The following is a 27575-nucleotide window of genomic DNA, read 5'->3' on the forward strand; positions in this document are numbered from 1 at the left end:
AGAATAGAGTTGTAGACTATTTTTCATATCGGGAACGGCTTTGGAAATCTGATGCATAAATGGACTTTGGAGTCTTAAATCAGGATTCTCTTAAGGTTAACATAGAGGTTCAGTTAGCAGTTAGGAAGTCAAATAAAATGGGAGGTTTAGAATACAAGGGCAGAGATGTACTGCTGAGACTGTAAAAATGCTCTGTTCAGACAGTATTTGGAATATTCTGAGCAGTTTTGGGCCCCCTATCTAAGGAAGGATGTGCTGGTCTTGGAGAAGGTCCAGAGAAAGTTGACAGCAATGATCTGGAGAATGAAGGACTTGTCATATAAGGAGCGGTTGAAGACTCTGGGTCTGTATTGGATGGAGTTTAGGATGAAGGGGAATCTCATTGCAACTTACAGAATACTGAGATGCCTGGGTAGAGTGGCCGTGAAGAAGATGTTTCCACTGGTAGGAGAAATTAGGACCTGAGGGCATAGCCTCAATGTGAAGGAATACACCTTTACAACTAAGATGAGGAGGAATTTCTTCAATTAGAGGTAGTTAATCCGTGGAACTCGTTGCTGCAGAAGGCCGTGGAGACCAAGTCATTGGGTGTACTTAAGACAAAGGTAGATAAGCTCTTGATTAGTAAGGGGAATCAACGGTTATGGGGAGAAGGCAGGAGAATGGGGTTGAGAAACAAATCCGCCATGTTGAATGACAATGCAGACACAGTGGGCTGAATGGCCTAATTCTGCTGCTAGACTTCAATGTCTTATGGTCTTATCCAAACCTGTATGATGTCTAGTTTCTACTGACTTACCACTTTCAGGTACCCCACTTCACCCATGAGTTTTAATCTTTCCTCCTCTGGATTCTCCTCTTTGGAACCCTCTGTTTATCCTTCATCTTGCTCTTGGTTTGCTTCTTCTCTGCCCTTGGTCTCCCCACTTTGCTTGCAATCTTCTGGTTGCTGCAACTTTTGACACAACAGTTGCTAGTTTACAAGACAAATTCATTAGTATCTGTAGAAGCTGTGCGATTAAGATCACAATCACAACATTAATGAGTATCAGAGAAAAACAGGAATTGCTGGAGAAACTCAGCAGGTCTGGCAGCATCTTTGGAGAGAAATAGAGTTGATGTTTCAAGTCTAGTGACCTTTCCTCAGAACTCATAAATATTTCTTCAGATATTTGCTTTTGTTCGTTTGAGATTTTCAGCAACCACTGTCCTTTGTTTTAGGTTAATGAGAATGACTTCTGCTTTGTTCCTTCAGAATAGGTTGCTATACTCTGCTGGTCAATTGCTGAAACTCCAAACTGGTTTCAGAGACTAAAGAGTACATGGAATGGACTCCTGTGCAGAACTGTAGAGACAAAAGCTGGGAATCAGTTGGTGCACAAAAAGGTGGAATCTAAGTTCCTTTTAGATGGGCCATATGGGGCATCCTGAGTTCATAGAATCCCTACACTGCAGAAAGAAGCCATTTGGCCTATCAAGTCTACTCCCAACCTCCAAAGTGTGGAAGGCAGTTATAAACCATCACTGACAAACGCTGCCAAGTAATCAACTCAGGGTGAAATATCAGCAGGCAATGAGCCTAGAACCTGCCTTTGGGCAGCATGCACATGACAAAATGATGATATGCAAATATACATCCACAGATAAATGGCTAATATGAACAAAGCAGTGCAGATTCCAAATGTACAAATTATAGGCTAACCTTTAGATGCTATGCTGTAAAGGACATTCAAACCGCAAGAATCCTAAAAAGGAGAATATTTGGAATCCTTCTGTAAACAAATCCCTGTCTGTAACCAGCTTTTCTTCTATCTTCTACACATCTGAACTTTGGAAACTAAATTTCACTTACCGAATTGCACATATAGGAATGCTTTACATCATATGCTGCAGTGCACTCCAGTTAAGTGTATAGATAATTCTTCACACTGTTTATAGAATTGTCAATGGTATTAACTCAAGAGAAGTCCTTATAAAGCATGTTGCATGACAAAATTAATTTGTGTGGAAAAACACTGTTTTATGTTCACAGTAGCAAGATGGTTTCGAACATGACATTTACTCTGGGCTCCAGCAGACAAATGCTCCATTACAGTTTCCAATGGTGACCGTGATGTGATGGGAAAGATCCTGCAAAGTACAACAGAGAGAAGAGAATCAATTGGAGGATCTGATGATACTGTCGGAAATCAATACTCTATGACAGTATTGTAGGAAATCTCTCAAACACTTTACTGTTTGGATGTTAATACTTGGTGCCGGCTTTCTCATGCTTTCCCATATAACTTTTACTTTTTAGGTCCTCTGGACAGGCTCAATGTGTTTTCTTGCAACATGGAGAGGATGAGACAGAAAACTACTAAGAGGAACGCGAAACAGTTTTCAATTTTTTGATATCATCACTGTATTATGTGATCAGCAAATAGTCTCATTCAATTTTTCCTTGTCATCGCTTCTGTCGTACTTAGGTGATCCGCTCCCAGTCCTCAGTCATTGTTTGGGTTTGCAGAGTGTACTTTTTTTTGTTTTGTTCATTTTGCGGGATGTGCGCATCATTGGCTGGGCCAGTATTTATTGTCTGTCTCTAAGTTGTACTTGAGAAGGTGGTGGTGAGCTGCCTTCTTGAACTTCTGCAGTCCACCTGCTGTGGGTTGAACCACAATGTCATTAGGGAGGGAATTCCTGGACTTTGACCCAGTGACAGTGAAGGAACAACGATATATTGCCAAGTCAAGATGGTGAGTGGCTTGGAGGGAACCTTGAAGGGGTGGTGTTCCCATATTTCTGCAGCTCTTGCTCTTCTAGATGGAAATGGTTGTGGATTTGGAAGATGCTGCCTGAGGATCTTTGATGAATTTCTGCAGTGCATCTTGGAGATATTAAACATTGAGCATTGGTGGTGGAAGGAGTGGATGCTTTGAGGATGTGGTACCAATCAAGTTGGCTGCTTTGTCCTAGAGGGTGTCAAGCTTCTTGTGTGTTGTTGGGGCTGCACCTAGCCAGGCAAATGGGGAGTATTTCCATCACATGACATGACTAGTGCAGTGGTGCAAGGATTAATGCTAGTTCTTTAGCAATTTACAATACCAAGTTAGCATGTGAGGAGGTAGCAAATAGCATGCAAATGGTTAAATGAATGGGCAAGAATGTGGAAGGTGGAACATAATGTAGAGAAGTGGGAAGTTATTGATTTCAGAGGGAGAAATATAAAAAGGAGAATATTATCTCCAATTGTGTCAGACTAGTAAATGATGTTATTCAGAGGGATCTTGAGATTGCTGTATATAAATCAAAGCAAAATAAAATGCACATACAGCAAATTATGGAAAGTCATTATTACAAAAGGATTGAGTACAACAATGCCACAGAATTGTTAAACCACAGAAGGAACCCAGTTGGTCCATCATGTTTGCGCCAACTCTTCAAATGAGCATTTTGCTTCAAGCCATTCTCCTGCCTTTGCCTATAACCTACACATTGTAATTAAAAATGAACAATCTAATTCATTTTTGAATGTCTCAACTCACCTACGTCCACCACATTTTCAAGCAGTACATTTCAGATCCTAACTCCTTGCTACGTGAAAAAGACGTTGAATTGCAAATAGGTTTTACTGCCATTCTATTCGGCTTTGGTGAAACCAGATGTGGACTATTCTTATTGTTTTCCAACCTAGGGAAGGAAAACATTTCCCTCTGCGGTAGTAGAACTGAGATTCACCAGCTGGATTCCTGGGTCGAAGGGAATGTCCTATGAAGAGAGATTAACTAGACAGCCTACATTTCCCAGAGTTCAGAGAAGTGAAATTGACCTCATTCAAAATGCATAGCTAGAGGGACTCAATGGGATGGACATTTGGAGGATGTTTTGCCTGGGTGGACAAATTTTGAACAAAAGGCCACAGTCTCAGAGTTAAGGGTTGACCAATTGACCATTGACATGAAGAGTAATTTCTCAAGCGTCATACCTCTTTGGGTTTACTAATCTGGAAAATAATGAATCTTCATTCGTAGAGCATATTTAAGATAGAGATTGATATTTCTTTGGATACCAAGTGAATTTTTCATTAATTGTGGGCAAGTGGAGTTGAGATAGAAGATTAGCCATAATCCTCTGGGTGGCACAGTGGCTCAGTGGTTAGCACTGATGCGTCACAATGCCAGAGACCTGGGTTCTGTTCCTGCCTTGGGCAACTGTCTGTGTGGAGTTTGTACATTCTCCCTGTGTCTGCGTAGGTTTCCTCCAGGTGCTCTGGTTTCCTCCCACAGTCCAAAGATGTGCAGGTCAGGTGAATTGGCCATGCTAAATTGCCTGTAGTATTAGGTGCATTAGTCAGGAGGGTGGGTTGCTCTTCATAAGGTCGGTGTGGACTTGTTGTGCCAAAGGGCCTCTTTCCACACTGTAGGTAATCTGATCTAATCTTATTGAGTGGCAGAACAGGCTGTTTCTTGTGTTTTTGTGCTCTTAAAGTTCTACTCAGTGTTTTTTGTTCAAAAATATTGCCTTGAGCAAAAAAGGATACACTTACCCTGTTCTCTGACTGGATGGGTGTTGCTGGTAAGGGTAGCATTTTTGTTGCTCAACCCTAATTGTCCTTCAAAAGGTAATGTGAGTCATCTTCTTGAACTGTTCTAGTCCACGTGGTATAGGCACACTCACAGTACAGTTCAGATGGGAATTCCAGGATATTGATCCAGCATCAGAGAATCTAGACCAGAGAATTGCAAGTCAAGTTAATATATAGATTGGAAGGAATGTCACAATTGCTAGTGCTCCCACACATCCACTTCCCTTATCCATCCAGCTGATCGAGGTCATCTGTTTGGAAGATGCTGTGGAAGGATCTTTCCTGAATTGCTATAGTGCATCCCCTATATAGTACACACTGTTGAAGTAATGCTGTGATGGTAGGAGTGAATGGGGTGCCAATCTGGAGTTGCTTTGTCTTGAATTGAGCATCTTGAATGTTTTTGAGTGTCTTCTCCTCTTCCATTTTTGTTTTATTATCAACTCACCATCCCTGAATGGAAGTCATAGGGTTGTAGAACTTAGATCTGATCCGTTGGTTGTGGAATGTTTAGCTCTTATCTCAAATTGCTATCATTGTTTTTGGAATGCAGATTTTCTGAAGAGAATAACTAAAGAAGTGTTGGTCCTCTCAAGAGAGAGACCATGTCTGGTCAATAAGTCATGGGTCTAAATAAGGACTAGGAATTGGCACAGGCTTGCTGGGCTGTAGGGCCTGTTTCTGAGCTGTATTGAATTGAATTGAATCAGAAATTGAATTGAAAAGTGATTTGTTTCAGAAACCTTGCTTATCATTTTCCAAAATTCTATAGATCCCAGAGAACTGGAAAATAGTAAATGTAATACATTTATTTAAGGAAGGAAGGAAACAGAAAGTCAAAAATTGTAGCCAGTTTGTTTGATATCTGTCATACGAAATTGCTAGAATAAATTTTAAAGGAGATTATAGTGAATACTTATAGAATTAGGCAGACTCAACATGGTTATGTGAAAGGGAAATTGTGTTTAACTAATTTATTCATGTTTTTTGAGACAGTAGCAAGAAACAAGTTGCAAATATAGTGGAACCTGTATTTGTGGTGAAATTGCATTTCCAAAAGGCATTTAACAAGTTTCCATATTAGAGGTTTCTAGGGGGTTAACATATTTGCATAGATCGTGGATTGATTAATAAAAAGCAAATCGATTGTTTTCAAGTTGCTCCTAGTGGAGTGATCAGTGTTCAGGCCTCAACTATTTATAACCTATATCAATGACTCAGATAAAGGGATTGCATATCTGGTGGCTGATTTTGCTGATCTCACCAAAGTAAGTTGTCAAGAGGAGCTTAAGAGTTTGCAAAAGGAATAGTTAGGTTAACTGGATTGGCAAAAAAAAATGATAGATGGAGTATAATTTAAGAAGTTGTAAACTTGTCCTTTCTAGCTGGAAGAATAAAAAAGATTCTACTATTAACATGGAAAGTGATAGCAGACATCTATGGTACAGTGGGATCTGGGTGTCCCGGTATATGACTCATAAGAAATTAGCATGCAATATGGAAAGTGATTAAGGAATCAAGTGGAAAGTTAATGTTTCAAAGGGAATGGAATGATTACAAAGGAAGTGTTACCACATTTGTACAGAGCTCTAGTTAGACCACACCTGGAGCACTGTGTATATTTTTGATCTGCTTATTTGAAAAATAAGGAGATAGTGAGGATTGCAGATGCTAGAGTATCAGAGTCGATAAAATGTGTCTCTAGAAAATGCACAGCACATTAGGCAGCATCTGAGGAGCAAGAGAGTCGATATTTCAGATATAATCCTTCATCAGACTCATGAAGTGTTATGCCCTGCTGTGCATTTTCCAGCGCCACACTTTATTGACTTTCTTTGAAAAATAACGCAATTGTTTTGAAAGCAGTTCAGAGAAGATTCAGTTGAGTCATTCCTGGGGTGGGGAGTTTATCCAATAAGAAAAGGTTAGTTCAGTTGGTCCATAGACACTGGACTTTAGAAGAAAGAGAAGTGATCATGTTGATGTATATTTTGTTCCACAAATCCGGATCACACAAGTTTCAGTACAATGTTAGATGCTTTATTACCGGACAGCCGGCGAGAGATTCTCAGTGTCCCCAAAAGTAGTTGTGTGTCTACTTGTGGTGACACTTCTCCATGAATCTCTGCTCCACACACAAAGGCAGTACTTTTTATATAAATAATAGAAACAGTCTATAAGTCACATGGTTGCTTGCCGTTACATTGTTTAAGATGGGCAATTATAATTTAACAAGGCCTGGTGAATGTCAATGAACTGTGATAACGAGTGAATGGATTACAGGGACTGACTATTGTATTCTTCATGATCCTATCTTGATAGGAAGAGATTAAAATTGAATGCTTTTGCCTGTTCTCAATGGGGGACTCACATACCTATGCGAATATGGAGGAGAAGCAAGATAATGGGAGCAGGAGGCAGTTTAACAGGATTGTGGCCAAGGCTATCAGTTTTGTCTGGGGAGGACAAAAACTTTGCCTGAGGCTGCAGAGGAATCCACATGTGTGGCTTCAATGGATTCCTTCTCTAAGATTCAGTCAGCCTCCTCCCTACTGAAATGTTCTGTCTATTCTGTATGAGGACAGATATGCAATTGATAATGAAGGGAGTCTTTTTGGGAGTGGAATGTTTAACCCTTGAGTCCCCTGTATGTCTTGAAAGAGAAGTAAAAGATGGAACTGATCCCTTTGTGGCTTTCTAACTTCCTCATTCCCTCCAATTGATCATTCAATGATCTACGAGGTACCCTCAGAACCTATAATGAAAACATTCAGACAACAGTGGCCATCAGCACCACAGCACTAGCATGCAGACATGTGGGCATATACCCAGCAGCAGGTGTTTCTCCCCATTACACGAGCTGTCTGGTATTCTGCATAGGGGTGTCAGTTTGAAGTCCATCTGTTCCCAAGGCCCTATTTCCCAAAGTCACCAAGTTCACACGTATGGAAAACCTCTTTGTCCTTAGTTGGTGTCGGCTTCCATGCTGATTCTTTCGCAGTCAGTTCTGTGTATCCACCGGGGGTGCCCTTGTACTTTTACGGCCGTGGGGGTGGTCAGCAGCACCTGAAACGGTCCTTTCCATCTTGGTAAAAACAATGACTGCAGATGCTGGAAACCAGATTCTGGATTAGAGTGGTGCTGGAAAAGCACGGCAGTTCAGGTAGCATCCGAGGAGCAGGGAAATTGACATTTCAGGCAAAAGTCCACCCCTTTCCATTTTGGTCCCAGCTTCATTTGTTCCCAGTCTTTTATCAGAATGAAATCCTCTGGCTCGGCAGCGGGGTAGGCCCTTCAGGCAGATCATCTCGGTAAGCCTGGAGAGATTTGGTTAGCCCCTGCAGGTACGCCCTCACCTCCTCTCCCAGGGTATTCATATCTAGTCTCTCGGGGAGAGGTGTGGTTGGACTATCCCAGGTCCCCATGAGGTTCTCATGGGCTTCCTGTAAACCACCTCAGCAGGAGACAGACTGGTTTTGCTTGAAGCGGTAACCCTCATGTGGAACAGGGCCAAGGGCAGGACCTTCAACCAACTTAGCCCTGTTTCTTGTTTTAGCTGTGCCAGCTTATTTTTTAGCGTACCATTTGCTCGTTCCACCACTCCAGCTACTTCTGGGTTGTGAATGCAGTGGAATTGTTGTTTTATTGCTAGTTCCCTGCAGATCCCCTGGTTAATTTTAGCCACAAAGTGTGGCCCATTGTCTGAGTTTATTGTCTCTGGGAGTCCATAAAGGGGAATTATTTCCCTCAACAATATTTTTACCACTGTTGCAGCCGTGTTGTCCCTTGTCGGGATTGCCTCAATCTATCCACTGAAGACATCTACTATTACCAAACAATACCTATAATATTGTACTCTGGGTAATTTTATGAACTTTAGTTGATGACAATTGAAAGGTCCACCAGTCAAGAGGGTAGACCCAGGACTGCAAGGCATCCCTTTTTCAGCATTTGCCTTTTTGCGGATCAAGCATGCTTTGTCTCGAATCTCAGCCATTGTTTTGGAAATCAGGGTGTTACCAGGTTTGTAGCAAAGTGCTGACCATTCCCTCCTTGCTGAGGTGTGTACAGTTATGTACATAATCCACCAAGATTGGTAAAAGCAAAGAAGGAACACAGACCTGTCCCACAGTTTGGTATGAACATCAAGGGTGCACTCCATCTGTGACCCTCAGTCTGTGTCCCTCTGGAGGAGCATCCCCCTGTAAGTGACGTATCTCACCCAGGTCTGGCATACCTGTCCTCATGTCTTTTTGTAACGAGGTGTTGCTGTGAGCCCAACAGAACCAAGAAAGTGGGGTGTAAGGCTACCTGCTTGATGGCGGCATCAACTTGCACGTTGCCCTTGGAGATTCTGTCAGCGGCCCCAGTGTGAGCTGAACATTTGATCACTGCTAGGCTGAATGGTAACTGTGACGCCTGCAAAAGATTATGCACAAAAAGCAGCATTACTAATGGGTTGCTCCGTAGAGGTTAAAAATCCCCATAAAGGGCCATAGTCGTGGGCAACACCGAAAGCATAGCAAGACTCCATATAAACATTGGCCGAACTCCCTTCCACCAGAATGCAAGCCTGAGTGAGGGCAAACAATTCAGACTTTTGTGCTGACTGTGGGGTATCAAAGCCTGCCCATTCAAGCACTTCAGAATCCATAGCAATCGTGTATCTGGAGCATTGCTGACCTGGAGGTGAAATAAAGGAGCTGCCATCCACATAAGAAGTGGCAGGTTTGTGGTATTCCGGTCCCAATGAAATTCATCAGTACTGGCTGAAGGTGCGTTGTGATCATGGGGCAGCTGAACAAACTCAGATTTTGTATGACCTTTAGAGTGCAACTAGGGGTCATCCGAGTAATAAGTAAGGGCTGTCCTCATCTGTGTCCTGGTGTTCTCAGACCAATCCATGTTATATGTGTGTACCATGTCCGCGACACTTGAGGTGTCCTCTTTGAATCTGTTTAAATCATCATAAATGTGGACTGGTCCCTTTCTGTCACCCTCGCCCATTTATTCCTGCCACTTAGTAACTTCTTTTGGTGACAAGATCATGCAACAGAGAGCAAACAGATCCTGGGGTATTACATTGTCCATTTGAATTGTGCACCGGATGTATTGGGCCAATTGGGAAGGTTTATCTTTAGAGATCCAGACATAGACCCCAATAAGTGGTGGCTCACCTTCCTTATCTGCCTTAGGGTTCAGTAGCTGTCTTATGGGGAGCAGAGTTTGGTGGGAGGGGGGAAGGTGCCATGGAGATGGTGAACTCCAGTGCAACAGTAACAATTTCATATGCCACTGGTTTCCTTGAGCGCATCTTAACCCTTAACAGGTTTTCTCGGGACTCGGGATGGGGGGATGGAGTTATAGGTGGCTCAATGGGAGGCACTGGTGCACAAGGGTAACATCCCCATCCCCCCTCTACTTCGGCATCATTCCCTCCCTCCTCAAACAGGGTTGGTATGCCAGACCTGAGTTCGGAATCCCGAGAAGTGCTTAGGTTCTCTCTACAGCTTTTTGCTTTAGCCCCTCTAGTTGATCTTATTCAGCTTTAGCTTCTTTATGCTGTTTCTCCTGTTCCCTTTTTTTAAACATGACATTAATACATCCAATTTCAACATCTAAGAGATGTACTGCCTCCAGACTGTCCAGAAATTGTAGTGTAAAGAATCCCTTCAATTAGATTTGTCCTACTCCTAGGCAAGCTTACCGAGTAAAAATAAAGGTGGCTACTGCAGAGAAGGTTCTTCAACCTCTTGTTTCAGTGCCAGGGCTTTGCATGAGGAACACAAAGTCTCACTTTCCCTCAATGGTTCCTCACTTGCTATGCTCCCTGTATGTTTCCTCATATTGTCATAACTTCTGTCACCAATTGAACATTAATCAATGCAGCCATGCTTTAAAGTAACCATGAGGCAATGACACAGATCACTGACAATGTGGAAAGGTATAAAGTCTCGCCAATTAATTAATTAATTAACTGTGATAATGCAGTTCAGGATAGCACAAATTGCTTTAAAATATTGAGTAATAAGCATATTTAATGAGAGATGGAAACTGAACAAGTGACTAGACATTGTACTGTGAAGTAATAAGAACGAACAAACTGATTTCAAAGTCACAGAAATGATTCAAATCTGCTTAGTGTTGTATATATGAAATTGTCACAGGATTGTTCAAATATACGCATATCCCACTCAGCTGACCAAATCACAAGTTTTTTTACTGTAGAGTAGGAGTTTTGTTAAGAGTCTTCAATATAAACTGGAAATTCATTTAATCAAAATCCAGTGCTATAATGTAGAATGTGCACAGTTTCCAATTCTGAACTCCATTATAATTACCTGGTTCTAGTCTTTCAATTTAAATCCCCAATTTGTTCTTTTTTCAATCAGCTCTGATGAGCCATTGCTCATTTATAATATCTTAGGCTGTGAAATGACTGCGGCAGTATTAATAAAAGTCTTGTCAAGATGCCTCATATGCACAAATAATGATACTTACAACAGTATCTTAACGTTTTATTACATTTATTTTTGCAAGATAATGTTGAACTGACACTTCAGTTCTCAGTGAGGAAGGGAAATTGACATAGAGTAAAGCTACAAATGGCACTCCATACTGACATATGAGATGCAGCAGTCTTAAAATTAAATGGAGGTAAACGATTCCGAAACAAAGATTGAAATCAACCAGTATCATTTTCTGAAAACAATATTGTTGGTTTGGTATATCCAGATCCACCTTTATATAACGTTCATTGTAATTCCTCCACTTAATGAACTTATGAGGTGATTTTCCTCAATGTTAGGTTTAGATTTTTTTGTTAAGAATTGAGCAGATAAGCTTCACAAATCACCATCACTTTCCGTCCGGACACTAGGACCCTGTTGAGTACGGACACGAGTAACTTGTAGCCCAGTATGAAGAATTATAACAGCCTCCCCCCTGCAAGGCTGGGAGCGACCAAAGCAGTGACCTTGTCCACCTGAGAGTCAGATTGCTCAGCACTGGCAGTAACTTTGGGGGTACTGAGGGGTATAGGACGACAGGGTGGTGGAGGGGCCTCCCGAAAGAGCCCTCGGGACACTCTCTGCGATCTCTTTAATTTTAGGGGACTGATGCCCCCAGCCACCTTCCCAAACGCATCCAGGCCTTGGATCGCAAGAATCCTACCCCACAAAGGGTCTCTTGCACACACCCTCTATATTTCCTCTCCCCCCCCCACCTTACTCTTGTAACGGGGCACTTCTGTGTCCTCTGTGAGATGGTAGACCGATGCACCCTTCTCAGTGAGACAAGACTTACTTCTCCCCGGGGACAGCCTTTCTCTGGCACTTTAGAGTTCAGCCCAGCGTTCCGTAAGCAAACAAACAGGAAACAAACAACAAACAACACACAAACCCACACAGACAGGACTAAACACTGGCACACTGGTCAATTATTTTCATGAGATCGCAATTAAAATTGCTAAGTCATAGTTTTGGAATCAATTCACCATTCAAATGAAAGCTTTTGCCACACATGCTATCACAATCACTCAAAAATTCAAACTGGATATCCTTTAATTTGTATATAGCAATTTACCAAAATGACCAGTCTCTCAGAGGGGCCTACAACCCCTATAACCATTTTCCCGGTCAGGTATTTTCTCACAGATTGTCCCCCTTCCCAACTACATAGAGGGACTGTCCCATTTTACCTTATGACTCCTTGTTCTGCTATAAACAATTTCCACCTACCATATCAACACTACAGGGTGAGAAATTTACTGAGCCTGCCCTCGTTCCTTGATTAGATTAAATTCCCTAAAGCGTGGAAACAGGCCCTTCGGCCCAACAACTGGAACATCTTTCGATTGTGGGAGGAAACCGGAGCACCTGGAGGAAACCCACGCAGACACGGGACTGTCATAGAGTCATAGAGATGTACAGCACGGAAACAGACCCTTCAGTCCAACTCATCCATGCCAACCAGATATCCCAACCAAATCTAGTCACACCTTCCAGCACCTGGCCCATATCCCTCCAAAACCCTTCCTATTCATATACCCATCCAGATGCCTTTTAAATGTTGCAGTTGTACTAGCCTCCACCACTTCTTCTGGCAGCTCATTCCATACACGTACCACCCTCTGCTTGAAAATGTTGCCCCTTTAGTCTCTTTTATATTTTTCCCCTCTCACCTTAAACCTATGTCCTCTAGTGCAGGGTTGTTGATGGGTAGAGATTAAAACAGAAGGGTTTTGCCTGTTCTCAATGGGGGATTCATGTACCTATGCTAATATGGAGGGGAAGCAAGATAATGGGAGCAGGAGACAGTTTAAGAGGGTTGTGGCCAAGGCTATTAGTCTTGTCTGGGGAGGACAAATACCTTTGCCTGAGGCTGCAGAGAAATCCACATGTGTGGCTCCAATGGATTCGTTCTCTAAGATTCAGTCAGCCTCCTCCCTACTGAGATGTTCTATCTAAGGACATCTGTAAGAGGACAGACATGCAATTGATACTGCAGTGAATCACTTTGGTAATGGAATGTTTAACCCTTGAGTCCCCAGTATGCCGTGAAAGAGAAGTAAAACATGGAACTGATCCCTTTGTGGCTTTCTAACTTCCTCAATCCCACTAAAACATTCAAGATCCTGAGGGGAATTGAGAAGATGGATGCTGCAAAGATGTTCCCTCTTCCTTGCGAGACTAGAACTAGGGGTCAAAGTTTAAAAATAAGAGGTGTCTGCCTGTTAAGATGAAGATGAATCATAGAATCCCTATGGTGCGGAAAGAGGCCATTTGGCCCATCAAGCCTGCATTGACGCTCTGAAGAACATTGTCCCAGATGCAGCCCCTCATCCTATCCTCATAACCCCACATTTCCAGTGGCTAATCCACCTAATATATACATCCCTGAACATTTATGGGGCAATGTAGCATGGCCAGTCCACTTAACCTGCACATCTTTGGATTATGGTAAGAAATCCATAGAGACACATGGAGAGCATGCAGACTCCGCACAGACATTCTGGAATTAAGCCCAGGTCCTCGGTGCTGTGAGGTAGCAATGCTAACCATTGAGCCACTGTGCCAAGATATCTTTACCTAAAATTAAGTTATTATTATGTTACGTTTTCTTCTCCAGAGTCTAGTACAGGCTGGATCATTGATGTTATTTGTGACTGAGTTAGATAGATTTCTCAGTCCTCATGGGGGCAGACAAGAAGGTGGAGTTGAGATTACAATCAAATCTGGCATGATCGTGTCAAATGGCCTCCTTCTACTCCTATGTCCTAGTCCTATAAGCATAAAATGTTGTAGACCAGTGCCTGGTATCATGCCAATTCTCTGACAACTGTGCCAGCTGCATTGGACCCACCAGGAAAAAACAAAGAATGTTACTGAGCAACAGGAACTATCTGCTGGTAAGATGCTCGATGACTCTGGTGTGCAATTCATTCAAAAGCTACGCTGTCACACAATATGTGATAGAGCGGTACATTGGTCAGCAGAGGAGGACTGGGACCTATGAGGAGGAGGAGTAAGTGCGTGAAGGTGAGGACTGTACATGAAGAACACGTCTGAGTGCAACATTAGAAATCACAAGTTTAATTTCCCAATCAACTGCCCTACTGCCTTTGATTCGCAATTTATCACACAGTTCAGTTGCTGAGGTACTTGGAGAATTAAAAATAGAACAAAAACATTCCAAAACAAATTTATGCATGAAATCCTTTTACATAGCAATCAACAATCAATTAATTATCCTTGAACATTCTGTTAGTGCCATCTTCTGTGTGTCTCCACATGCACAATGTATGCTCAATGAGTGTGGCATAACCGGTGGAAGGTTTTTAGCAAGTCTTTTGATGGTTTTGCTTGGATTTTTGTGTAGCTTTGGACATGGCGACCTGGTTGTGGTTTACATCATGTAGGCACAGAAAGAGTCCTGCAATATGCATATCATAGGTGAGTGATGGTGTGTAAGACATTGAGCAGTATCGGAGGTTAGTGCTGATATTGATATAATTTGGCATTCCCCCTCCCACTCCACCGAGGATATGCAGGTCATTGGACTCATCCACCGCCAAACCACAACAACCCGACGGTCGGAGGAGGAGCGTCTTATCTTCCGACTGGGAACCCTCCAACCGCAGGGGATGAACTTGGACTTCACCAGTTTCTTCATCCCCCCTCCCCCCACCTTGTCTCAGCCGGATCCCTCCAGCCCGGCACCGCCTTCCTGACCTGCAGTCTTCTTCTTGACCTCTCCGCCTCCACCCTACTCCGACCTATCACCCTCACCTTGACCTCTTTCCACCTATCACATTTCCAACGCCCCTCCTCCAAGTCCCTCCTCCCTACCTTTTATCTTCTCCTGCTGAACACTCTCTGCTCATTCCTGAAGAAGGGCCTGTGCCCGAAACGTCGAATCTCCTGTTCCCTGGATGCTGCCTGACCTGCTGTGCTGTTCCAGCAATAAAGTTTCAACTTTGATCTCCAGCATCTGCAGACCTCACTTTCTCCTCGATAATTTGGCATTCACCAACCTTGCCAATTCACGTAGTATTAAGCAACTTATAGCATTCCCAGGGGTTCAACTCCTGCCATTGAACTATCTCCTCCTCCTGCCTCTGGATTTCTTACCCTGCCTGAGGACACCTCACTGAACATTCCTTCTTCTCCATCAGTGCAACACTTTGGTCCCATGTTACTCAGGTTAGATTCATGCATACCCCCAACACCTATCACAGCCACAATGCAGCTCCCTATTAAGAATCTCAGGCTAAATTGAAGTCATGTTAGTTATTTACACCATGTCCAACTAATCAACAGCCATAGATTTGTGTGCTGGTTGTTTTGCTATCAATGAGGTCAGTTGTGTCCATTTTTGGGATTATTGATTTTATCCATCATTATCCTCAGCTGCAATACAAACCCCACAGCTCTAATTCTTAAGGGAATGGGATGGGGGAATGGAGGGTGCAAGAAAGCATGGAAAAGTGGGGGAATCCCAGAAAAGTCATAGACCTGGAGATTCTGGCAAATTTAATCTCGAAGGATCCCTCTTGAACTTCTTGCGTGATGGTTGAAAAATTGACTGGCTCATCAGTAGTGGGAATAGGGTCGATTAAATAAAACGTGGATCTTCTGAGTAGGATCAGATTGGGTAGTGCATGTGTAGAGAAAGGTATCTGTTCAGGCCCAGTGTGGGGGAAGGATCTGCTTCGCTATGATGGATACTATGGGCAAGAAGCAAATGCGGAAGAATGAATTGTCTCAATCTCTGTGACTGAGAAAGCCATGTACTCTTTGCAACTATTATTCAAGATGAAGGCAGAAGGGGCAGTGGAGAGGAGGTATCAGTCATTACAAAGGACATTCCTTCTGCCAACTGGGAGATATTGTAAACTGGCAAATAGTCAAAGATACATTTCAGTATTTTACCAATGCACTTGTTAATTCGCACCTTGTGCTGTTTGTTTAAAATGCATGTCTCGTGACATAGAAGTTCTGTCTGAATAGAGCACTTGTCTCACTAATGTTCTTTTTCTCATGGAGTCCCACTGCTCTCCTAACCTAGTTAATTTGCAATAACTTTTTCATGGATAATCAAAATTGCAGGTTATGAGAGAAGAAATAATTGGGGCCCCATTGTGTAAAATGAGCTAAACTATAAACTTGCATTATGGTTGTGCTGTCTCTAGCATACTTCATAGCCTCCCTGACCAAGCTGCCATATACATTCAGTAATATTTCTCTGTAGTTTAGTTCCTTGTGTATGTAATAATGTTTGAGCTGTTATGACATTTACAGTCAGTTTTCGTTCTCACTGATGCATTATTAAACTGTTTATTACCATCAATGGGAAATTCATCCTCTTTAAGTTGACAGCACTTTTAAATCTCAGCTCTCACCCTTGCTGCAGTTGCTTCTGATTGGGTTAAAGTATGTATTAAAAATAGTAATAGCATCTTCAGCACTCATGAGGATAATGCATAAACCAAGTCTTTTTTTTTCCTTCAACCTGTTTAAAACTTGAATAGAAAGACCATTACCAGCAACAGACCTATCTATTCTATTCTTTTGTAATTTAGGATACTGTGAGCTTGCGGCGGAACCAAGACTCTGCAAGAGTCAAATGGTGCCATATGTAGCTTCTTGCTTTTGCATTGAGCTCTTGTGTTGGCCAGGGATCTATTCATGGCCCCCTCTCTTTTCTCGTCTATAAGCAGACCCATGGTGACAACATCTGATAACAAGTCATTTTTTGCATGTACACTGATGACACCCTGCTCTCCCTCACAACCAGCTCCCAATTCCTTCCCTGCCTTTAAATTGACAGACCACTTGTCTCCCAATTAAACATCTGGACGAGTGAAGCCGGTATCTCCGGCCTCTGCCACGAAGTTTGCTATTTAACCGCAGGACCCATTCATGTCCCTGACAAATGTCAGAAGCTAACTTCAGACGGTTTGCAACTTTGCTGACATATTTTGCAGAGCCTCCAAGTGAAAGAGTTAGTACTTGAGAGAGTAAACTAACGTTAAAGTTAGGTTCAGTTCATCTGAAGGTAAAAGACTGGTTCTGAGAGGAGTTAAGCAGCATTCTGTGTGTCCGATGAGATCTGCATGTGTTCACCAGAGGGTGTATAGTGCTTGCTATGATTGAAGCGAAAATGAAAATATTCACCTTCAGTCATTACACTTAAAAACCTGAGACTTTTGTGGACTAAAATGGCTGTTGTGAACACCTGACAATGCACAGTGAATACACAAGACCAGCTGCCTTGGAATTACCATTTAAATCACGAAGCACTGAAACTCAGAGAGGTATCAAGAAATATGTATCTCTTGTCTTATGCGTGCCTCTGTCATAAGTTCATATATTGGTTTTGGAAGGTTGCCCACAAAGTGCTTAGTTTGGAAAAGGCAATGGAGCTAAACTTACAGCTTCTATCTTGCCATGCTGTTTATTGTCGACACAAAGTGAGGTGCTTTGTCATTATTATCAGCACTCACTTGTCAAGGGGGAGGACATGCACAGCACTGAGTTATGCCAATCTCACACCTACACCACATATCAGCAGCCAACATGGAAAACATACTGCACATGCTACAATCAAATGGCCACGACTCAATGTCAAAGAGGGGTTATCCTAGGTCAAGTCAAAGAGGGGATTGCTGTCAATTAAGGAAAGCAAGTGTCAGCACTCATTCAGAATTTACAATCCCCTACTGTATCTTGGTGACATGACTGCTGCTGTATTGATGTATTAATCAAAATAAGGTGCAATGTCAAAGTTCCATGTCCCTTTGAATTAGAGAGTGCCACATCCCTCTGTATGGAGGAGAATACTACACTGCCATTTGTGAGGGATGCAAATACGGACTGCTCACAATCCTAAAGACATTTTCTTATGTTCGTCTCATAGATTCATCACAAGAGTGAAGAATGGATCCAGTTACAGCAGGTGTCATTTTCGCTGTTGTTATGGTGCAGCACAAAAAATAGTGGAGCGAGGGATGAGCCAGCAACCTCCAGCAGATGTCGAACAGCCTCCGAGGGAAGAGATAGTAGCTGAAGATCTCCTCAGGAGCGGCAGGAGACTCAGAGTTTTCATCCTTTCAGCTATTTCCTCTCGACTAGTAAGGTACGGTGTCACTGCAGAGTCTAGATTAGAGTGGTGCTGGAAAAGCACAGCAGGTCAGGCAGCATTCGAAAAGCAGGAAAATTGATATTTCGGGCAAAAGCCCTGCATCAGGAATGAGGCTTTTGCCTGAAACATTGATTTTCCTGTACCTCGGATGCTGCCTGACCAGCTGTGCTTTTCCAGCACCACTCTAATCTAGACTCTGATTTCCAGCATCTGCAGTCCTCACTTTCGTCTATGGTGTCACTGCAGGCTGGTGGTGTCCTGGGACACTGTCACTGAACTATACCAGGTACTGGAGTGGGACCTGTGACCTGAAGGAGGTGGATGGTCATCCTATTCCAGTGTCTGTCAAGTGCTGCACTAAATGCTTATGCAATGTTTCCTTTCAAGGAGCCATTGAGAGCTAATCTGGGATCTCACAATCCACAATCTACAAATTGATCAAGGCTGTTACTGAACATAGAACATAGAGCAGTACAGCACAGTACAGGCCTTCGATGTTGTGCCGGCCTTTTATCCTACTCTAAGGTCAAACTAACCTACATACTCTTCATTTCACTCCCATCCATATGCCTATCCAAGAGCCGCTTAAGTATCCCCAATATATCTGACTCTACTACCACCGCTGGCAGTACATTCAACACACACACCACTCTCTGTGTAAAGAACCTACCTCTGACATCTCCCCTAAACCTTCCTCCAATCACCTTAAAATTATGCCCCCTCGTGATAGACATTTCCGCCCTGGGGAAAAGTCTCTGGCTATCTACTCTATCTATGCCTCTCATCAACTTGTATACCTCTATCAAGTCACCTCTCATGCTTCTTCACTCCAATGAGAAAAGCCCGTTTCTTCATAAGACACGTCCTCAGTCCAGGCAGCATCCTGGTAAATTTCCTCTGCGCTCTCTCTAAAACTTCCACATCCTTCCTAAAATGAGGCAACCAAAACTGAATACAATATTCCAAGTGTGGTCTAACCAGGGCTCTATGGAGCGGCAGCATAACCTTGTGGCTCTTAAAATCAATCCTCCTGCTAATAAAAGGCAATACACTATACACCTTCTTAATAACCCTGTCAACTTGAGTGGCAAATTTGAGGGATCTATAGATGTGGACCCCAAGTTCCCTCTGTTCCTTCACACTGCCAAGAATCCTGCCTTTAACCACTTGATCTGCATTCAAATTCAACTTTCCAAAATGAATCACTACACAGGTTGAACTCCACCTGCCACTTATCAGACCAGCTCTGTATCCGATCAATGTCACACTGCAATGTATAGCAGCCCTCCACACTATCCACCACTCCACCAACCTTCATGTCATCAGCAAACTTACTAACCCACTCTTCCACTTCCTCACCCAAGTCACGTATAAAAACTACAAAGAGTAGAGGTCCAGAACAGATCCTTGCGTAACACCGCTGGTCACCAAGATCCAAGCTGAATACTTTCCATCTATTACCATCCTCTATCTTCAATGGGCCAGCCAGTTCTGTATCCAGACAGCCAAATGTCCCTGTATCCCATGCCTCCTTACTTTTTGAATGACCCTACTATGGCGAACCTTATCAAACACCTTGCTAAAATCCATATACACCACATCCACTGCTCTACCTTCATCACCTGTTTCTTTGTCACATCCTCAAAGAACTCAATAAGATTTCTGAGATATAATCTGCCCCTCATAAAGCTATGCTGACTATCTCTAAACAAGCTATGTTTTTCCAAATAATCATAAATCCTGTGTCTCAGAATCCTCTCCAATAATTTACCATTGACATACGACTGATTGGTCTGTAATTCCCAGGGTTATCCTTATTCTCTTTATTCAACAAGGGAATAACATTTGCTACCCCCCCAATTATCTGGTACTACTCCAATGGACAGTGGGGACAAAACATCATCACCAAAGGCACAGCAATCTCTTCCCTTGCTTCCCGTAATAACGTTAGGTTTATCCCATCTGGCCCAGGGAACATATCTATCCTCATGTTTTTCAAAATTTCCAGCACGTCCAACTTCTTAATATCAACCTGTTTTCGCATATCAGCCTGTTTCATGCTATTCTCACAAACAACTAGGTCCCTCTCACTAGTGAATACTGAAGCAAAGTATTCATTAAGAACCTCCGCTACCTCCTCCGACTCCAGGCACAAGTTCCTTTCACTATCCGTGATCGGCCCTACCCTCCTCACTCTGACCATCCTCAAGTTTCATAAGTGTGTAATGCCTTGGGGTTTTCCTTAATTCTACTTGCCAAGGCTTTTTCATGCCCCTTTCTTGCTCACCTAAGTTCGTTCTTCAGTTCCTTCCTGGCTACCTTGTAATTCTCTAAAGCCCTGCCTGACCCTTGTCTCCTCAACCTTAAGTAAGTTTCCTTCTTCCTCTTGACTAGTTGTTCCACATCTCTTGTCATCCAAGGTTCCTTCACCCTACCATCACTTCCTTGCCTCAGTGGGACATCCTATCCAGCACTCACAGCAAGTGTTCCCTAAACAACCTCCACATTTCTGTCATGCATTTCCCTGAGAATATCTATTCCCAATTTATGCTCCACAGTTCCTTCCTAATAGCATTGTAATTCCCTCTCCCCTTACTAAATGCTTTCCAATAACATCTGCTCCTATCCCTCTCCATGACCACAGTAAAGGTCAGGGAGTTGTAATTACAATCACTGAAATGCTCTCCAACCAAGAGATCTGGCACCTGACCTGGTTTGTTGTCAAGCACCAAATTCAGTATGTCGCCCCCTTCTAGATGACCTATCTCCATATTGAATCAGGAATCCTTCCTGGACACAACTGACAAAATCAGCTCCATCCAAACTATTTGCACCAGGGAGGTTCCAATCAATATGAGGGAAGTTGAAGTCACCCATGACAACAACCCTGTTATTTCTACACATTTCCAAAATCTGCTTCCCAATCTGCTCCTCCATGTCTCTGTTGCTATTGGAGGGTCTATAGAAGACTCTCAATAAAGTGACTCCTCCTTTCCTGTTTCTGACTTCCACCCATATTGACTCTGTAGACAAACCCTCCTCAACGATCTTCCTTTCTGCAACTGTGATACTGTCACTGATTCACAATGCCACTGCCCCACCTCTTTTACCTCTCTCCCTATGCCTTTTGAAACACCTAACACCGGAACAGCCACCAACCATTCCTGTCCTTTCTAGCGGAGGTTCTAGATTTCTAAGTCTCTGTAATGGCTACAACATCATAGATCCAAGTATTAATCCATGGTCTAAGTTCATCAATTTATTCCTGACACTTCTTGAATTAAAATAGACACCCTTAAATCCATCACATTAACTGCAATTTTGCCCTATCCTTCCTCACAGACTCTCTGTATGTTATATTTATCTGTTCACCAGCTACTCCAGATCTGTAGCTCTGGTTCCCATCCCCTTGCCAAACTAGTTTAAACCCTCCTGAAGAGCTCTGGCAAACCTCCTGCCCAGGATATTGGTACCCCTCCTGCCCAGGATATTGGTACCCCTCCAGTTCAGGTGCAACTCGTCCTCCTTGTACAAGTTCTACTTTCCCCAGAAGGTATCCCAATGATCCACATATCTGAAGCCCTCCCTTCTACACCACCGCTGCAGCCATGTATTCAGTTGCACTCACTCTCTGTTCATGGCCTCACTAGCCCAAGGGCACCAATAGCAATCCTGAGATTACTACTCTGCTGGTCCTCCTTTTAGCTTCCAACCTAACTCCCTATATTCTCCCTGGAGCTAGGAGAGCAGGTCCAGTCTTCTAAATAGGAAGATGACAATATTTAACATCTTCTGCATGATGGAGCACAGTGATATTGTGCAATGATCTACATGGGGCTTAACTGACACCCCGTTCCAGTACCTGAGAGCTGATTGCAGTAATCATCCATTCCCTGTAAATTTGTTGGTGCTCAAAATGCTAGCAGTTCACTTCTGTTCTGAGAGGCAAGTGTTCTCTTTTTGTTTGCTTTGACTGATGCTGAATATAAATGGATGCTTTGAAGCATTTGAAGGCTTTCCTGTATATGATGAATGATATGATGCTGAGCTGCATTGGGCTTTGGGGAAAGAATAGTACTCCCTTAGACAAGGTTGTAAGATGGGATGTAATTGAAATCAATCACGCTGTTCTTAAGCAGTGAAATATGTCAGAATGTGCACCTATGTGTGCAGTGAAACGTCAGCTGTGTCTCCTTTCTGCCCTGAGAAACAATGATTTGTGGTTGCTTTCCATCTTTGTGCATGGTGAAGGGTAAAGATTCATGCTTGATTGGGTGCATGGCTGGACCTCAAAATGGCACTAGGGTCACGAATCTTGGGATATCCAGGTAGTGGTGAGAACTTCCATCAATGGTAAGTGAGAAAAAAGATTGCGTGGAGTGCCATAGAGGCACGATGAGGAATGTTTGAGAAGATAGCACAATAAAACTCATCAGACCTCACAGAGAGAAACTCACCAAAAAAGAAAATGACCAAGTTCTGGTAAGGTTCAGCCCTATGTGTTGTCTATGCATTGACCAGCAAGAGACAGTAAAGTTCAGACAGTAATTAAAGCAAAGAAAAGTACAAGGGTCAGATTCACACAGTTGGTTTGCTGATAGTGGAAGTATGACCAGAACCCAATGTTATCAAGCCAGCTGCTGTGATTGACTCTGTATGTGGGAGAGACAGGTCACTGGTTATACCACTAAATTCTATAGTTCTCAAGGATAACTTCAGCAGCATTTAAGTTTAAACTCGTATGCACTTGTTTCCTGGGCATCCTAGGAATCACTGTTGAAAGGAAGCAAAATTGTGCAGCATTAATGAGACTAATTAAAGGAACATGAATGCAGAGGAACCTCAATTATTCAAAGGCCCATGGGTGGGGAGTATTTCTTTTAGTTAATCCAATGCCAGATAATCGAATGCTGGATAACATAGTTTAGCCAAGCATCAGGACCTTGCGATCTTGTTCGGATAGTCCAAAATTCGGATAATTGAATGCTGGATAATCAAGGTTTCTCTGTAAATGGTTAGTGCTTAAACCTGATTTCTTACCTCACTGCAAAAGAGTATGTAGAGTGTATTTATATTGAGACACTAATGAGAGTTGCATCTTCTGAAAATATGTCCTGTATAATGAATATATTATAGTAGTCTGAGTATGACGAATAATTACAGCATAATTATATTATTGAAATAACTGTGTAGAGGCCGGTGTCCCGTCACCAAATCACCCTTTATTTACTTGTGCACAGTCCAGTGGCTATGGCCAGGCAATTCGGTGTCAGTTGCCTAAACTGAAGAGATTCCAAATCCCCATTTATACTTTTTCCCCTGAAGTCAGGAGGCTTTGAATCCCCTGTTTATACTTCTTTTTTCCTGAGGAGATTCTAAAACCCTTGTTTACATTGATCAGCCAAGGCTTCCTGATTGGTCCAGGTTAACAACTCCGATCAAGGATCTCATAATAAACAAGATCCAGGTGGTTCTGATCACGACATTCTTCCCTGACTTAGCCCGGGGATCTAGGCCTCGTCTTTTTCTTGTCGCTTTTCCTGTGCCGTTTTTGCCCCCAGGTCTGGTTCCTTTAATTCAGACTCTGACACAGGTGACGAGTACCGGACCACAGCCCATCTCTTGCATCCAGAATATCACAGGAGAGTTTTCTCCTCTCCTTCAGGTGGTAACAATATAGAGGCTGCATCCACCTTAGACTCTGAGGTTTCCTTGACACTAGACCAAGGGAGAAAACCTACAGTTTCTGCTGGGCCTTCTGGCTGTTCTGAGGGGCCAGGTATGTCTTGTTCTTGCCCCGTTGGCGAGGTGACAACTTTTGATTGATCCACGTGTTTGTCCTGGACTGTATCACCTACCCGAACTTTGTTAGTCCCAGGACCTGACCTCGCGTCAACCTCACCTTGTACCCATACAGGGCTATTTCCAAACCTACATCCCCGGAATTAAATTGTCTGTCTCCCTTAGAGGAGGCCTGCGGCCAGCATTGGCGTTCCTGCTGCCGTTTCACTTCCCCCCAACAATAGTCTGGAGATTTCAGGTTTAACCTGGTGCGGAGTCTTCTCCCCATCAACAACTCCACTGGAGCTATTCCTGTCATTGTGTGTAAGGAGGTCCAATAATCGAACAGGAACCAAGACAATTTGGTATTGAGCGATGAGGTAGGCTGCTTCTTTCAGCCTGCCTTCAGCGTTTGGACCATTTTTTCCACCAGCTCATTGGACGATGGATGGTATGGAGCTGTCCTTATGTGTTAAATTCCATTTGACTTCAGGAAATATTCAACCACCCTGCTGGTAAATAACATCCCATTTTCCATGACAAATACTTCCAGGAATCTGTGTACCACAAACGATGTTCACAGCTTCTCGATCGTCATCCCTGAGTTTGCTGAACAAACTTCATACACATCGAACCACTTGGAATGGACGTCCACAATGACCAGGAATACTGAGCCCCTGAAAGGACCGGCATAGTGGACAACGTAACTGAGCTCAGGGCTGACCCGGCCAATTCCGCAAGCCTTCCTTCTCTATCTCAGCATATTTGCATTTGGCATCAGCCAAAGTCCAGGAAGCATATGTTATTGGATGTTCCTCTCCATTGGGCCACTGGTGAACCAGCATTACCCCAATACCATATGCAGAGGCTTCAAATGTTAGCACCACCTCTCGCTTCAGATCGTAGAAGGCCAACACCTTAGGTGGCCAAAGCTGCTTTTTCACTTCGCTAGAGGCTTCTTCTTGGCTTCACAACCATTTCCAAGGCTGACCTTTTTTCAATAGCAGGTGTAAGGGTGCCAAGATGGAGGCAAGGTAATGGATGAATTTTCCATAATTATTCATTAACCCAAAGAAAGACCTAAGCTTCGGTACAGACGTGGGAGCCGGAGCTAGTTTGATCACCCTCACTTTCTCTTCCAACAGGTGTAACCTGGTTTTGTTGACTCTGTAACTGAAGTAGGTCACTTTGGATGCCTGAAACACACATTTTTCCCATCTAAGATGGATGCCACCTGGGAGAAATGTTTAAGCACTATGTATAAATTCTCCAAGTGTTCTTTATTGGTCTTCCCTGTTATTAGCATGTCATCCAAATAATTGGAAACCTGGGGTAGCCCTTGTAAAATGTTCTCCATAGTCTGTTGGAAAAGGGCACAGGCTGATGATACCCCAAATGGCAGTCTTGTATGTTGATATAAACCCTTATGGGTGTTAATTGTGGCGTATTTCTGGGACTCCTCAAACAGGTAGGCGTGGCTCGTGCCCAGCTTCGTAAAGGACAGCACACCCGGCCAACATTGCGTACGAGTCCTCTATGTGAGGGATTGGGTATTATCCAGCGGTGAGAAGTGGTTTACCGTTTGTTTAAAATCCCCACAAAGGCAAACCGAGCCGTCAGGCTTCACAATCGCTCCGACTGTTGCTGCCCATTCCGCAAACTGCGCTGGTTTGATGATCCCTTCGCTCACCAGCCTCCTGATCTCTGCCTCGACTTTTACCCACAAGGCAAATGGCACCGGGCGGGCCATGTGAAATCTCGGAATTGCGTCCTGGTCAATGTTTAAAGTGGGTTTGGTCCCTTTGATAGTCCCAAGCCCTTCTTGAAAAGCTCTTGGGTATTTCACTAGGATTTCATTGAGGCAGGCATTTTCCAAACAAAAAATGTTGAGCTAATCCAGGTGAATCTTTCTCAATCAATTCTACCCCAATAGGCTTGGCCCCGAGCCTTTTGCTACCATCAGTGGTAACTCCACCGACTGCTTCTCGTAGGAGACCGGAACAGAAATCGTACATTTAATTTGCAATGGTTTCCCAGTGTATGTTCTCAGTCTGGCTGAGGTCTTGCGCAAGCTTAGGGGTTGGAGTCCCGCGTGAATCTTGTTAAAGGTAGATTCTGCAATCACAGACACAGCTGCACTGGTATCGACCTCCATGAGAACTGGGTGAACATTTAACCAAACATTAATTATAATTGGTTTTGTTTTGGATGCTGCTAAGTAATTTAATTGGTCTAAGCCACACGTAGGGGGAATTTCCAGGGTGTGCACTCTCCTGGATACCAGTCCAATGAGTTTTCTTACTCAAGTAAGGCCTTGTAGGATTCCTTTGCTGTCCCAAGCCTGCATACAGCAGCAACTACAATGGCTTGCCGGCCCAGGTCCTGAAGAACTGTTTAGCCACTTGGCTGAGGCTCGGCTTTGTTGTGGGGTTTTGCTGTGAGCTGGCCTAGGAGTGAGGCTTTTCGATTTTCTACACTCAAGTGGTGTTCCCCAAGCTCATTTGGACATGTGAGGGTGTCCATTCCATTGGGATGCCCTATAGCTCCCATGCTCTACTTGCCACATTTTCCAAAGATAAAGCCAGTTGTAGTGTCTGTTTGAAGTCCAGTTGGGCTTCAGCTGGTAGACACTTCTGCATGGTTATGTCATTAATCCCACACACCAAATGGTCTCTCAGCATCTCATTCAGGGTTAACCCAAAATCACATGCCTCTGCCAGTTGTGCCACTTTTAGTGTCTATTGCCTCTGGGAAAGTCAAGCCAAAAATGCTGTGGGTCCACATGCAGTCAGCAGGATTATGCAAAGTTTGTCGTCTGCTCCAACATCATTTGCCTGGACAAAACGATCGCATTCTTTCCACATACCGGGCCCAGTCTTCAACAGCATGATCAAAGCTTCCCAAATAAAGGCAGGTTGCCAGAAATGGCAGGTTATGGCAACTCGCAAATGAGTATTAAAAGTGAATGTTCGTCAGGCATGTCCTGTTTTCTCCTCTCGTCACTAAAATAACTATGTAGAGGCTGGTATCCCATCACCAAGTCACTCTTTATATACACTGGCTGTGGACAGCCAGCTCGGAGTCAGTCCCCTGAACTAAGAAGATTCTAAATCCACTGCTGACATGTTTTTCTCATAATAATGATGGTGGCATAGAGAGAGCAGGGCCAGGAAATTTTGAAACTATACGTGCTTAAATTACAATAAATACATGATTTACCTTTTAAAAACTGATTTAACAGTTAACATTAGACATGTTTGAGGGAAAAAAATGTATAATTCTACTTCACAAGTGATAAAGAAGCATATGCTGTTTTAAGTTGTGTTTCTCACTGGAATGAACTCTAATTTCATTCTATTAACTGTTTGCAATGTATGTGCACAATATTGTGTTTTAATGTGAATCCCCTGTTTATATTGGTCAGCCAGGGCTTTCCTGATTGGCCCAATCAAGGATCTCGTAGTCAACAAGATCTAGTTGGTTCCAATCACAACAATTATAAAGCACAAGGTACCATGATTTTGTATCTAAGTAGTTCAATTTTACAGATACAATGGAGTCCTGGTCACCCTTTGCCTAAATA

At 43.2% G+C, this 27575-nt stretch overlaps 1 long non-coding RNA gene across 1 annotated transcript in view; it reads right to left on the reverse strand.

Annotated features, from left to right (window-relative positions):
* Window positions 1-1696: 1696 nt before the first annotated feature.
* LOC148149558 (uncharacterized) overlaps window positions 1697-27575 on the reverse strand; it is a 101297-nt gene continuing 75418 nt past the window's right edge. Inside the window, exons 2-4 of the long non-coding RNA XR_015757590.1 lie at window positions 8879-8986; window positions 4529-4708; window positions 1697-2130 (exon numbers count right to left, since the gene is read on the reverse strand). This is a non-coding gene — a long non-coding RNA (uncharacterized LOC148149558). The remainder of the gene's footprint in view (window positions 2131-4528; window positions 4709-8878; window positions 8987-27575) is intronic.

This window comes from Chiloscyllium plagiosum, unplaced genomic scaffold (assembly GCF_037043375.1).
Source record: "Chiloscyllium plagiosum isolate Xiang-an unplaced genomic scaffold, Cpla_swu_hap1 HiC_scaffold_7, whole genome shotgun sequence".
Lineage (NCBI taxonomy): Eukaryota > Metazoa > Chordata > Chondrichthyes > Orectolobiformes > Hemiscylliidae > Chiloscyllium > Chiloscyllium plagiosum.